We start from the raw sequence: 12,953 nt of genomic DNA on the forward strand, positions 1-12,953 counted from the left end.
CACTGGTAGCTCCGGCAGCTCCTCGCGGTCCTCGTCCGCCTCCCCTGACGGCAAGATGCCGGTTTGCTCCGGGGCTGGGCCCGCTCCCTAGCAGAGACCTCCGGGCTCCCCTGTGGCTCCAGGGCTCTCCTTTTCGGCTTCCTGCCCCGCCCCGGGACATCTAGGGAGGGGGGCGGGGCAGGGTCGGCTCCGCCCACCCGAAAGAGTGTAGTAGTCCCGCCCTCACGCTCCAGTTCGGAGATTGGCCACTCGGCCTCACTACAGCCTCCTTTACCCCGCCTCTCACTGACATCGTCTATCGTGTTCTGTTGTTCTCCCCGACGGGGACTTCCAGGGATGCCTGGTTCCTATTGCCCAATAGAGGTAACAGCACCTTCCTTGGCTGAACGATCCCCGTTCCACCACGTGACTTGTCTCTTTCCACTCCTGCAGCTCAGTAATTTCTTTATTAATGGCATAAGAGAGCAGTATATAGCAGCTACGTCTTCCCAGCTTGTTCTCATAAAGGAACCCATTAATCCTCTTGGCCAACTTTGCATTTTGTTCCCTCGTTCTGCCCCATTTAAATGTCACTGTTTCTCATTAAAGGGCTGCTGGTCATTTTCATCTCTGTGAGCATCACATTCCACCGCCCGCTAATAGGTTCCAGTAGGAAAACGACGTCCAGAATGAAACTGGAACGTCAAAGATGGACATCAGAAGGGCGGGAGCTCAGGGTTTGTCTCCTTTCAAGGTGTCTGTGATGTTTTTATGCTGTGAGCCAGGTGTGAGCCAGTTTTCCCTAGCTCTGATCTCCTCTCGCATAGTCATTTGTGAGGGGTGAGGCTGGGTAGCCGGGGGAAGATGTGGGCTCAGGAAGCCTATAACACAAGTGCTGAGCTAACAGGAAATATGACGACTATGGACCTTTCAGAGTGATTGAGGACTGCGGTTTTATCCCTGGACCAAAGGGTTCAAAGCCTCCTTGGGTTCAGCAGCAGTGTCCCAGGGATGTCCCATCCCCACACACATGCCTTTCATAGGTGGTTTCAATAGCATTGATCTGTCTTGGTCATGGATGCCCGTAGGCAGTCGTTCTAGAAAAATGAATGCAGTGCTGGGAATCAGTTAACTGTGGATGTGTCGGCCACCGCATGGGGGGTACTTCCAGGCTGATGCTCCTTCGGCCTGATGCTCAGTCACAAAAGCCCAGCAAGCTCCTGCCCCACGCTGCCTTCCTCCCACTGCTGATTCTGTCCCGTTAAAATTTGCCACCATAAGAGATAAAGGGACTCTCCATCCGTCCCCTGCCTACCCCCACTGGCCAGCGAATCCCAGACTTTCCTGAGAGGAAAGGGCAAGTGGGACATATTCCTGGAGTACAATGTACGTCAGTAGCTCATGATTTATGCCCACAAGGCTTTCCCGTAATTTAAAAAGAACCCTCGATTACTACAGCACTGACGTCCCCGCACGTGTTGCTGTTTAATGTGCGTCAGATTTACAAGGCGCTAACAGCTCTGGAATCTGTTCCTGCTGGGATATAACTCCCCAGGTGTTGTGAATCCCCCAACTGGAACCAAATGTGAACGGAGCACAAGGAGGTCGAGTTTCTCGAAGGTGTGATGGGGTGTTGGAGGGGAGCGAGAGCTTCCCTCATCCTAGGGGGCTGCGGGGTGGGAAATGTAAGTGCCGTATCATCTCGCTTGGTTCCAAGTGTCAAAAAAAAAGCGATGGGACAAATGGGGGGTTGCCAACAGGGCTCGGAGAGAGAAGAAAATGTTGGTGCACCAAAGAAGTTTGAAATAGTTGGCGTGGTGCGTCCCTGTCTATTGCGATGGGAGGGGGATGAAGGCTGAACCTGTGTGCCATATCCAGACTCCAAAGTCCTTGTAATTGCCCTTTACTTGAGTTTAAATTGCACCCACAAACTGGGTGGGTTTCCTAAGAAACTTCTTCGCAGCCACAAAGCATTGGTCCAAGTTGGAGCCCATGGCTGGGTCTACGCTGCCCTTTTGTCCTCAAGATTTCCCACTGTCGCCAGTTCAGGGTCACCCGTGACAGCAATGGGGAAGGTGCCTGGGTAGACAAGGCTGCCATGGCCACCACCATTTTCACCACGGTGCTGCCTACCCCGTTCTGAGAACAGGGGAATGACACAGTGATGAAAACACTGGCAGCCATGGGTGCCTCGTCTACACCAAGGCTCCCCATCCTGGGATTGGTGGAACCAAGTTGGTAGCAACACTGGGAAGTTAGAGAGTAGGATGGGAAAGACTAGTGTAGATAAGACCTGAAGGGCTGGTTCTTCCCTCAGCTACAGGGGTGTGAATCAGGAGTCACATGACTGAGTCAATGGGGTTACATTGGTGTGAAGCTGGGGTGAGAGAGGAGTGTCAGGAGGCTCTCCAGTCCCTCCCCTCAATCCCTTTCACCTACAGTTGGCCAAGGGGTTAGCATGTGGCAGCCGCACGTGTTAATGAAGGCAAACCCTGCTAGTGTCCTCGTACCCAGCAACACGAAGAGACTGAGGTGTCAAACTCGAAACTGCAGCGTGGCCGCTCCTAAACCAGTGCTGCACAGGGCAGGCAGGGTAGCGCAAACCGGACGCAGAGCTGTAGGACAACAGGCTAAAGTAATCGATCAAGTTCCCTGAGCCAAAGCACCAGCACTGGTGACGTTCCATTGATCAAACCAAGGGAAAAGTTTAAGGGTCAGGGAATAGTCTTCCCGCTTTCCCTGGCTGGGGATCACTAAACTCCACCTTTGCATTTGACCTCTGCCAGTTCTCACTCCAGACCTTCAAGCCAGTTTCTTAGGGCCAGTGATTAAATCATAAATTGATTTATTCTTCCCGTAGTGAAACAACCAAACAAAAGGAGACCAACTCAAGGACAGCAGGAAAATTGCTGAGAGGCCACTTGGAATTGAAACGCTCTTTTACTGGGAAACTGGAGACACCATACACAGTTGTGCGTGCACACGGAAGTGATCTTGCCCTGGTTTGAGGTCTTATTTCATAGATCTGGCTCGTGCTGTGTGCATTTGACCAGCCTTGTTATATGCTCTGTTTCAGAAGCAGATCTCAACACCATGAAATTGGGATTTTTTTGCCTATTATTTGAATGTGCAAAAATTGCCAGTTTGCACAAAATGAGGCTAAATTTCACATATATTTATGCTCGGATTTGTGTGCGAAAATGGGTCCATTGCATTCCAAATGTTTCCTATTGTTAATCAAGAAACACTCTGTAGTTTAAATACAAAATTTCAAGATGTTGTCAATGTGAAAAGGGCCATTTCCCAGAATCATCGTCAAAAACACCAAATGCCGAGTCGCAAAATAGCCCTGAACAACAACAGCCAAAAATGGTCATATGTAATTTCACAGGAAAAAATATCGGCACTGTCACTTGGGTGGGCCTCCGATGTTGCACTCAGCCGAGGGCCTGATGATGACACTTGTGGCTTTGATTCAACGCACAGAGTTCTGCACGTCTGGAGATAATCCAGAGACAATTTTCCAGGGCACAAAGGGAAGCAAAGCTCCTAACTGCCCTTTGTGCCTTAGAAAATTCTCCCTGCAGTCTTGCTTCTCGATCTCTTGGGGGGGAACTCTGGCCCCATTGTGCCATTGACATCAGCGTGGCCAGGAGTTCACTCCTCGAGTCTGTACGTTTTTCAGTAGAATGAACTTAGCTTCTCGGCTCAGGGGAACGAGTTTCACACATCCGACTACACTTCCAAAGGAGATTTTGAATATACACCAGCCCTCAACGCCCTTACAATGAATGATACTATATGGCTCCGTCTCTTTCTCTAGAGAGAGCCTTTAGGTGGAGCAGCAGCAGTGCCCAGTGACCAGGTTGCCTAACACTTTCCATTGTAACCCTCTGTTTCCAGATGTGTAACGCACTTTGGACAGACTTTAACCTTTCGGGCTGAAATTTTCCATGCCAGGTGTGTGCCTCAGCTTGACATTTGTGTGTGCGTGCGTGTGTCTGTGCATGCATCTGTGTGTTTGTGTGGAGAGAGAGAGAGGAAGTTAAAGCAAAAATGGTTCAACCACTTTGGAAATCAAGGTTAATGGAAAATACGTAACTTTTGCTAATTTTAAAACTTAGCAGTAGTGCCCCCGCAGCTTATTGTGGGAACCTGCTAGAGATACATAATATCAGCAAAGACAGGGCTCTGGGCAGGTGCGGGGAAGGCTGGGGTACGTTCAGGACAGCAAGAATTTGGTTTGATGTTGTTGCTGGGGGGAAGGCTAGTGAAGGGAATGGAATGAGATCTCTCTCTCATTCACACTCATGACAGGGCCCCCTTACTTACATCAAGTAACACCATACTCCACCCAGAGTCCCATCCAAATCAGTGGGACTGTTCACAGAGTATGTAGCCAGGGTCAGACTGTGAACCCGTATGGACATTGGTGAGCAGTTACTCTTTTGAGTAACTGCTCACCAGTATGGGGGGGGTTATAATCCAGGCCAAGGTGCAGTATTTCTCAGAGATAAGGTGGCAGACTAGAGCCATATGTGTAAGAAATGCTGGCAGTTCTGGGCAGGCTTTTGAGGCGTGTCAACAGAGTATTATCCTCCAAAGGATTAATTACCTGTCCGGTCATGTGGAGAATTTAGTCTCGGTAACTCCTTATCCTGAGTAGGTGATGAAATTCAGGGGAACAATAGAACAGATGAATGTAGCCTGGGAGCTGGCTCTGGATTGGATCTGTGTTGCAGCTAATCTGTCAGCCTCAATCTACCCTCAATTTCCAGAAAGCTTCCCAATAACTATTCCCTTTGGGGACCGGAGAGAGACCTTTTCAAAAGAGAACCTTTTCTACATGTATTCTGTCAGGATTGTGCTTCGTTAATGAAATGGCAGACTGGCTAGGCAGCGTTTTTGCAAAGCCACTTGTTTCCTCCCTCTGTTCTCTGGCACTTGATGGACTCACCATTCACGGTGTGGCATTTTTGGTTCACTTGGGAGGAACTGATGGCTCCAAGCTTTTCACCCTGATTTTAGACACTGAGAGGGGAGCATCGGGATGCTGGTGGAAACAAGATGGATGGATATCCTTGAGTTTTTTCTGGTAAAATAAGCTCCAAATAAACATGGAGGCTGGGTATTTCTCAGACTTTGTTTTGAACAAAGCTAATTTGGCCATTGCTGAACCAGATGGGAAGGAAATTCCCTTATGGTTTATAGATGGAATAAGAATTCTTGAACCGAGGGTCTAAAAAAAAAGGAAAGCTTTTCTTAAAGGGGAGGTTTTCACACTGAGCAAACAATTGTTTAAAATGTGCAATTCATGAATCAATTTCCCTTTCAAGTCTTTTTAATATTCCTCCACCCTGTTCATGGTAATGATCAACAACAATAACTGCACTTACATTATGATTCCCATGTGAGAATCTTATCGACCTAAGGGCTTGACTTCAATGGATCTACACCGATTTATATCACGCAAGGCTCTGGCTCTGGCTCTAAGAATTCTAAGCAATTCGCCCACCATTGGTCTGGCACCAGTACAGCTCCCCTGTTGCAATCAGTGGTGGAAGTGGTATATACCTATAACAAATTTACCAAAATAAATAGACAAGAGAGCAATATTTTGAAGGTGAAACATCTCCGTTAGCTATGAGAATCTGAGCGTCTCGAAGGGCTTGCCCTGATTCTCTACTGACTCATGCCTTGAGTAGTCAGTCATTGGCTCTTGCAAAATGCTGGCAAATCTGGTAATATTTCACACTTGCTTTGCAGAGGGCTAAGCAAGGACACAAGACACAGGGATGAATCAGACCCAGAAGGTGAAACAATGATGATAACAGTAAAAAAAAATGAAAGAGATGAAAAATGCGTCTGAACATCAGTGAGGTGTGAAAGGCCAACATGGAGGATGGGGCGAGGGAGGCTGCTCCTCGCACAGGAGGTGGGACACTATTTAAGATGCAGTAGCTCTTCAAGGGGATGAGCTCAATTTTGTGCAGTGGTTTCAGCTCGGAAGGATAATTTGAACGATTATTGCCAGGAAATTGTTTACAGGCTTCAGATATCCCAGCCGATGGCTTTTATTTGCCACATCACTTTCATGTCAGCAAAAGAAAAATTGCTCTGTGTATGACCATATGCGCACCTGTGTTTCTGTGATGGTTCTGCCACTGTGTATGTGAATAGTCTGCTTATAAGGATCCTTGTGCATTGCACACCTCTCCATGCTCACAAGTCAAGAGCTGCCCAAATGGAGCAACTAGAAAAATAAAGAGGAAATGCATAAGAGCCCAGAAAATAATCAATGTTTTGCTCTTTTTACCTTTGTTTTTTGAGTCTTTAGGGTTCCTATTTTTAAACTTCTCTCAGCAACCACGAGGACTAGAAGAAAGCGGAGATTCTCCCATAATCACCTGACTCCAGGAGCTGGGGCCTTAAGGAAAACAGAAAATAACATGAGGATTGCAAGAGCTGGCAACATAGCAACTGACAGAGAGAGGAAGGGTGGTCAGGGCATGAGTCTAGGATTAGGACACCTGGCTTCGAGTCCTTGCCCTACCACAGATTTTCTGTATGATCTCTGGGTAGGTCACTGAGCCTCTCTGTGCCTCCAATCCCAATCTATACAATGGGGATAACAGCACTGCCCTGCCTCACAGACTGTGTGTTCAGAGAATTACCTAAGAATGAATTATACCCACTGAGATCAATACCCCTATTTAATGGATGGGGAAAGCGACCCAATCGCATCCAAAATGCCATGGGCAGCCTGGATCTAGACACTCCTCTTTTCCAATCTCCATTAAGTCACCTTCCCCCGCCCCCCCATTCCTTCTTTTATTTTATTCCATCATCTTTTATTTTAAGTGTTGTAAATCTTTACAACAAAGGAAATTAAAAAATCCAAAAGAACTATTTTCAAAATAATTTCACAATCAAAATGTATCCCTCAGTAAATTTAATTTGTAGGAAATAAAGAACAAAGTATTGCAATAAAGGGCTTCTAAACAAACCCTAATGCCTTACATGTGTAAATGCCTCAGCTGTATTTAAGCACCACATTTAGGTTGCTAACTATTTGAAGAGGAGCTTGCACATTTAAATTGCACGTCCCCAGCCTGCCCATTCATTCTCATGCTCTGGGTTAGGCACTCTCCTTTTTTTAGCCGTTTATTTTTGGTGCTTGGTAGATTTGTATCCTCCTAAGCCCTGCCCGTGGAAAATGTCAAATAGGGTGTAAATGCAACTGCATTTAGACTTGTGATAGCTGCGCAGATCAGGCACGTCTCTGGGGAAATGCAGCCCAAGGGCCAAATCCTACTTCAATTCCACGTGTGTAAATCCAGGGCAACTCCACTATCGTCAGAGGGATCACTAACTTTACACCAGTGCAAAGGAGAGCAGAATGGGTCCCTAAGAGATAGCTTGCACCTCCCCAAGTTAGGGTAGATATAAGAGCGTAAGAACAGCCATATGGGGTCAGACCAAAGGTCCATCTAGCCCAGTATCCTGCCTTCCAACAGTGGCCAATTCCGGTGCCCCAGAGGGAATGAACAGAACAGGGAATCATCAAGTGATCCATCCCCTGTCGCCCATTCCCAGCTTATGGCAAATATAGATGCACATATATAGCATTCTGTCTATACCTTAGTACATATACCTGAACTCCAAGCACCTTCCCAGTTAGGGCCAAATTAAGGGAGTAACTAAGAACCAAATCATGCTCCATAAATGTGAGACGAGCCACTGTTCTGGGACCTCGGAGGCACCCACACCCATCAGTGCAGTTAGGGAGTGAGGTTTCAGCCTCAGCTTAGAATTCTTTATTCCTGAGGGTTTGATTTGCGCATATTTCCAAAGGAACACAGGAACTGCCACCCCAGATTACTTCAGGGGTCTCTCAAAGTCATCCTGACAGCAGGCAAGTAACAGCTCCCTAATGGCCTTTATGTTCTGTCGCTAAATCCCCTCTAGTTCGCTTCGGTTGTGATGGAGAGTGGCTGACACCTCCCTAGCCTCCCCCTGCAGTCCTTTGAACAATCCATTAATGTCACCCCACTGCTTTCCTGGGGATCTAATCTCTTTGTCTCCAGCAGCACCCTGCTTTTGGAATGGCAAATGGCTAACATTGGGCGGTTGCCATTCCTGGAGTCAGTGTCAGCTCCGATCCCCCACTGAAAGGCAGGTTAAGTGACAGCGTGATGTGGAGCAGGCTCACCATGCTTTGCGTGGAATGGAGCCATTATATTAAACACAAGATCAAACTGCTTCTGGAAAGTAATGACCACGGTCGGGCAATCGACGCAGTGCAGTTCAATATCTCAGCTGTTGGAAACACTGTGCTTTTGAGGCATATTTATTTTTCCATACATCCCGTTTCCAGCTTGTGGCTACACCTTTCTCTCCCTCTCTTAATAATACCTGGCACCTACAGGGGAATTTTCCCTTGAAATATCCAGCACTACTTTTTTATGACTTTTATTCTATATCTTAATTAGCGAACTGGAAAAAATGTTGATTGTTACATACCATATGTGAGTCTGTACCTCAAACTGCAATGGAAGGAGGCTTATTCCTAAATGGTTTCAAATACCCGTTATTGTACCATTAGGCAGATATAAATACCCTGTGGGATAGGCTGGTAATATCACCCCGCAGTCACAGCAACCGATCCTGTTTTAAATTAAAAGATAAAGCCCCCACCCCCATGATCTGATTTCAGCTACTCCATGTCTCCTGTGTAAAGAGATCTGGCTGCATGGTGCACATCTGATGGCAACAGCTGTGCTTACCTCCAAACCAATTGTTTTTCCAGTACAAACCCGGGTGCAGTGTTTACACCGCACGAGAGGTTTCTTGTTTTAGAAGGCATGCGGTTAGTCAGCCATCTGCTGATTGAGCTGAGTGCAAAGTTTTGCCACGGTTAAATAAAACAATCTTCCACACGCGGCTTGCATTAGGGGAGACTCTGGTGGACAGTCCTGAGTGTTCCTGTCCTGTTTGGTTCTCGAGCTGCCATCACCAGCTGCATCTACACACATTTCGGGAGTCGCTGGGGAAGCCTCTTTGCTTATCTTTTATATCTATCTTCTTCCCAAATCGTTAAAGCAAGAAATAACTCATTAGCCCACCTCATTTCCCTCCTTCAACGCCTCCTTGAAACTCTGCTGTGCTGTGCTGCTGGCAACAGTCAGGCTGGCAGTGTGCAGAGACCACTGCCCACCATGCTGGCCAGTACTGTCTCATTGTTTCCCTGGGCTCCCCCATTTGTCTGTATCCATCTGTTGTCTCATGTCTTATACTTAGATTGTCAGCTCCGTGGGCTTGGGACCGTCTTTTTGTTCTGTGTTTGCACAGCACCTAGCTCGGGGGGCTCCTGGTCCATAAGTGAGGGTCCTAGGTGCTACGGTAATAACAACAAAAAATAATAACGACAAGACAATATTAATAAAAGATGCTGTCCCCTGATGTTTAATGGTGCCTTAATGACAAGCACACAAACTAGGGGTGGACTGGAGAGCCAGGTCCAAACACCCCTTGTGTTCTTATGATCCAGATTCAGATCCATGCTTTCCAGTCCCAGCCTAACTCCATAGAACTGATCTGAACCAGAACACATATCCAGCCGAAAGCCCTCCACCTCTGGGGAACTTTGGAAGCAGATCCATGCCCCAACATCCAAGCCTGGGGTCATCTCACAGTCTAATTGTCCGGTATGACCAGCCGGTACATCCAGTCAGGCCAATTCAGCTTTCGTAGTGCATTCTCGTATGGGTATAGCATCCTTTCAGCCCATAAGATCTCAAAGTGCCTCACAAACAATACAGCACCACTGCAATCAACACACCCACCGTGGAGATGCTGAGAGGCAACCAGGAAAAAAGAAACAGAACAATAATGGGGGCAGAGGTGAAATCTTGGCAAAGGCTACTGGGACAAACACTTGTTTGTGTGAAAAGTCCCAGTGTATCAGTAATGTTCACTCAAGCCAGACAGGGCCAGACTCAGTTATAAAGGTTTCACCCAGGAGATCTGAACCTGGAGATTGATCTCACAAGGTGCCGACCACTCTGGCCCCAGTCCAGCACAGCATACATGCTTCAATGTGTTGCTGGATGAATTCGGCACCTGGCAGCGTCCAGCCCTTGGTAAACGGCATGGAGGCCACTTTTTGGTGAGGAATATTTTCTGTTGCTATCGATTGCCAACAACAAAGGTTACAAATTACTCAACAGCTCTGACAGTGGAAGCAGATACTTCCAGAGAACACTGCCTGATAATACCCATGCCTGCTTGGGATGGGGAGGGATGTTAGCTGGCTGAAGCTGCCATTCAGAAATGAAGGTACTGTCCTCAGCGGTGACTGTCTGGACAGCACTCCAGAGAAATGAGCATTGAGGGAAATGGAAGAAAATCTCTTCCTTCTTCATTGGCCTTTTTCGAGTTTTGCCCACTACGGGGTGTGGTTTGTATTGTTCCCGAAGGGTTTGTGGAGGAAAAGGTCTATGGAGCCATGAGTCATCACCAAGGATGATTTTTTTCATTTATTCTTTATCGGCTCCCAACCAAAGCGTAGGGAAGGTGTTCTGAATGCCGTGCGGCCCAAGCAGTGCCGAGGTAACGCTCAACTCAATCAGACGTTATTGGCAGGACAAGCGGGACAGGCGTTGCCAAAGCATAAGAAAAGGTCAGACCCCCTCGGCTCTCTGTCAGAGGAGGGCATGCCCCACCCAGGATGGGGGTTACACACTGGGTTTGGTCCGCTGTGTCATTGGCCATTCTTTTTCTGGGGGCAGGTGGCTATGTCATGAGGGACCATTTTCGCCATCTCGCGCTTTCTCCCAGGCATAGTCTAAGCCCATCGCTTTAAACAAGACGCCCTTAATATGCTGATTGGCTCCTTCTCCAGGCCTAGACAAGCTGGTGGAGAGGTGAGAGCTTATTATGGGCTCCAGCAGCCGTCTGGTCTGTGCACAAGACAGCCCCAAGGGGCGGTGGCTTTCATGTGAAAGTAGTTTTCACTCTGTGAAGTAAAATGACGCTCAACCTCCTCGCTTCACAGCTGGAGCATTGCAAGTCAAATCATTTCTTGAATGGGTCAGCTGAGCCCGTATGAGACACACCAAAGATCCCCGGAGAGTAGTAGAAAGTGAGTCGCCTCCATGGTGGGGAGGGGCAGAGGGCAGGTGTGTGTCCAAAATGTGTTGTAACTAGCTAGCAGGCTAGACAGGGATTTCTAGTGGCTCAACCTGCCCTTTAGTGGGTCGTAGCCCTAGAGCACTCCAGTGAACTGAATAAGGATCCTTGCACTTACATGCTCCAGCATTTGCAATGTGAGGATCTCAGGGGACTTGAGAGGACATTCATTAATGTCACCTCCCAACCTCCCTATGAGGTAGCTGGCTACTATCCCTAGTAAACTGAGGCATGGAGTGACTGACGTGATCTGCCCCAGGTCACACGGCGGGTCAGTGGCAGAGCAGGGAACAGATCCCAAGAAGTCTGGCTCCCAGTCCCAGCTCACACTGTCTTTCTGGCAAGAATTGCCCTCACCCCACTGTATTGCAACCAGCCCGTTTCCTGGAAAAACAGCTCAATAAAGGAAAGAGAAAGAAACCCTTCAGTGCAAAGCTAAATGGAACAATTCTTGCCTAAATTACCCAGAAGCCAATGGGGCTGGACCTGGAACAAGTCCCCATCCTGTATTTTTTTAGGACGGTGCCTAATATTCTATGACCTTTATCTGATATGGGGCTACTGAGATGCGTTTGGTACAAGTAAAAAGGTTTCCAAGCAAAGGATCACATGTTGTGACACAAACATGTGATCTTGTATCAAGACTCTAAACACTGTGGGGTTGTGTCTCTTAAAAATAAGCTTTGCCCCGTATTTTTAAAGGGTTCCCCTTTATTTCCTTAAGAACGGCCATAAAGGGTCAGACCATTGGCCCATCTAGCCCAGTATCCCGTCTGCCGACAGTGGCCAGTGCCAGGTGCTTCAGAGGGAATGAACAGAACAGAGCAATCGTTGAGAGAGCCATCCCCTGTCAACCACTTCTAGCTTCTGGCAAACAGAGGCTAGGGACACTCAGAGCATGGGGGTGCATCGCTGACCACCCTGGCTAATAGCCATTGATGGACCTATTTCCTTGAAATGGAGGTGGTTACACCCACGACATTTTCTCTCATCTGTTCATTTCTCCCAAATTGCAGTCCCTGGACAAATGAAATCATAATACATACAGAAAGAGGGAGGGGATTTTTCTATGGGGAAGAGATTGAAACCACATGCTGGGAAAGTGAGCTGCAGTAGCAGTAGAAGGAACCAGGCAGTAAAAGAACATTTAGATGAAGCAATATATCTATCAACAGTGATGTTACATGTAACATAAATTAGTTTAGCTTTTAAAACAGACACAGCTAGATCTGACTTACGCTGCCAAAAGGGTTTAAAAACAATTAGAACAAGCCCGATCTTCTGTATTCTCAGAACAGCCTGTTAAAGCCGTGATGAAAGTTCTGCTTCTAGTGGGTGCATCACACAAACAGATTCATGACTCATCAGCTGGACGCGTTTGACAACGCTCTGGTTTTAAGAGAGTAAAGGGTTTCAGTCCTAATTAGCCTTCCCCGCAATGTCTACTTATGCCCCATATTTCATCTGCGGTTAATAATCCATGGCACGTACAGCATTGCCAACACTAAAGAATGGGGCTGTCTTTCGTTCAAGGATCTCAAAGCACTTTACAAAGGTGGAGCAGTATTAGCAATATTTTTAACAGATGGTGAAACTGAGGCACAGGGCAATGGTGTCAATTCCCCCAAGGTGACAGAGTGAATTGGGTGGGAGTACAGCCATCCTGTGCCCTCTGCGCAAGACCAGACTGCAGCTGCTCCCATACTGCATGACTGTTGTAAGGCTACAGGCGGAAAGGTAAAACAAACCAGGAGGGAAGTGCTCTGAGTCTGGATTCTACAATC

This window comes from Chelonia mydas, chromosome 13, assembly GCF_015237465.2.
Source record: "Chelonia mydas isolate rCheMyd1 chromosome 13, rCheMyd1.pri.v2, whole genome shotgun sequence".
In the NCBI taxonomy this organism is placed as follows: Eukaryota; Metazoa; Chordata; order Testudines; family Cheloniidae; genus Chelonia; species Chelonia mydas.